The sequence below is a fragment of the Pelmatolapia mariae genome, unplaced genomic scaffold (genome assembly GCF_036321145.2).
Source record: "Pelmatolapia mariae isolate MD_Pm_ZW unplaced genomic scaffold, Pm_UMD_F_2 NODE_ptg000726l+_length_26501_cov_1, whole genome shotgun sequence".
In the NCBI taxonomy this organism is placed as follows: Eukaryota; Metazoa; Chordata; class Actinopteri; order Cichliformes; family Cichlidae; genus Pelmatolapia; species Pelmatolapia mariae.
In genome coordinates this window covers 12501-15000 of record NW_027052404.1, presented here as the reverse complement: position 1 = coordinate 15000, position 2500 = coordinate 12501, and positions in this window count along the sequence as shown.

Here is a 2500-nt window from a genome sequence, read left to right as displayed (position 1 = left end):
GCTGGAGGTCAAGGTCCATGCTGGCTATGTGGTACGGGGTAACTGCAGGAAAGGAAAGCTACTGGGGGAGTAGAGCAGGGGAGGATGTGCCTCCCCGGGGCCTGCTGGAGGTCAAGGTCCATGCTGGATATGTGGTACAGGGTAACTGCAGGAAAGGAAAGCTACTGGGGGAGTAGAGCAGGGGAGGATGTGCCTCCCCGGGGCCTGCTGGAGGTCAAGGTCCATGCTGGCTATGTGGTACTGGGTAACTGCAGGAAAGGAAAGCTACTGGGGGAGTAGAGCAGGGGAGGATGTGCCTCCCCGGGGCCTGCTGGAGGTCGAGGTCCATGCTGGCTATGTGGTAGCAGCAGGGCCAGTGCAGCAGCAGCAGCAGCAGCAGCAGCAGCAGCAGCAGCACATCTTTTTCGACCGTAAAGGAGGCAGGAGGCCGACTCACTCCCTGGGCCAAATGGAGAGAGAATATCAGCAGGGCCAGTGCACCAGCAGCACATCTTTTTCGACCGTAAAGGAGAGAGGAGGCCGACTCACCACCTCGGCCAAATGGAGACAGCACATCAGCAGGGCCAGTGCGCCAGCAGCACATCTTTTTCGACCGTAAAGGAGAGAGGAGGCCGACTCACCCCCTCGGCCAAATGGAGAGAGGGATTCAGCAGGGCCAGTGCGCCAGCAGCACATCTTTTTCGACCGTAAAGGAGAGAGGAGGCCGACTCACCACCTCGGCCAAATGGAGACAGCACATCAGCAGGGCCAGTGCGCCAGCAGCACATCTTTTTCGACCGTAAAGGAGAGAGGAGGCCGACTCACCCCCTCGGCCAAATGGAGAGAGGGATTCAGCAGGGCCAGTGCGCCAGCAGCACATCTTTTTCGACCGTAAAGGAGAGAGGAGGCCGACTCACCCCCTCGGCCAAATGGAGAGAGGAACTCAGCAGGGCCAGTGCGCCAGCAGCACATCTTTTTCGACCGTAAAGGAGAGGGGAGGCCGACTCACCCCCTCGGCCAAATGGAGAGAGGAACTCAGCAGGGCCAGTGCGCCAGCAGCACATCTTTTTCGACCGTAAAGGAGAGAGGAGGCCGACTCACCCCCTCGGCCAAATGGAGAGAGGGATTCAGCAGGGCCAGTGCGCCAGCAGCACATCTTTTTCGACCGTAAAGGAGAGAGGAGGCCGACTCACCACCTCGGCCAAATGGAGACAGCACATCAGCAGGGCCAGTGCGCCAGCAGCACATCTTTTTCGACCGTAAAGGAGAGAGGAGGCCGACTCACCACCTCGGCCAAATGGAGACAGCACATCAGCAGGGCCAGTGCGCCAGCAGCACATCTTTTTCGACCGTAAAGGAGAGAGGAGGCCGACTCACCCCCTCGGCCAAATGGAGACACAACAGCAGCAGGGCCAGTGGAGCAGCATGCATCTTGTTCAGCGGTAAGGGAGACAGGGAGATGTGATGGTGGTCCCCGGGGCCCCCTGGAGGTGGGGGAGATCAGCAACTAGCTAGCGAGGAGAGCGCGTACAGCCGACGTGGCATAAGTGTTTCTGCGCAGTGTACCAGGGGCTTGTGGAAAAGCTGTCGTACCATATGCACGGGAAGTACATAGCAAAGTGCTGCTGAGCAGAGTACCAGGGGCATGTAGAAACATTGTCGTACCATATGCACGAGGAGTGTGTGTGTGTGGCAAAGTGTTTCTGAGCAGAGTACCAGGGGCACGGAGAAAAGTTGTCGTACCATATGCACGAGGAAGTACATAGCAAAGTGCTGCTGAGCAGAGTACCAGGGGCACGGAGAAAAGTTGTCGTACCATATGCACGAGGAGTGTGTGTGTGTGGCAAAGTGTTTCTGAGCAGAGTACCAGGGGCACGGAGAAAAGTTGTCGTACCATATGCACGAGGAAGTACATAGCAAAGTGCTGCTGAGCAGAGTACCAGGGGCACGGAGAAAAGTTGTCGTACCATATGCACGAGGAGTGTGTGTGTGTGGCAAAGTGTTTCTGAGCAGAGTACCAGGGGCACGGAGAAAAGTTGTCGTACCATATGCACGAGGAAGTACATAGCAAAGTGCTGCTGAGCAGAGTACCAGGGGCTTGTAGAAACATTGTCGTACCATATGCACGAGGAGTGTGTGTGTGTGGCAAAGTGTTTCTGAGCAGAGTACCAGGGGCACGGAGAAAAGTTGTCGTACCATATGCACGAGGAAGTACATAGCAAAGTGCTGCTGAGCAGAGTACCAGGGGCACGGAGAAAAGCTGTCGTACCATATGCACGAGGAGTGTGTGTGTGTGGCAAAGTGTTTCTGAGCAGAGTACCAGGGGCATGTAGAAACATTGTCGTACCATATGCACGAGGAGTGTGTGTGTGGCAAAGTGTTTCTGAGCAGTGTACCAGGGGCATGTAGAAACATTGTCGTACCATATGCACGAGGAGTGTGTGTGTGGCAAAGTGTTTCTGAGCAGTGTACCAGGGGCACGGAGAAAAGTTGTCGTACCATATGCACGAGGAGTGTGTGT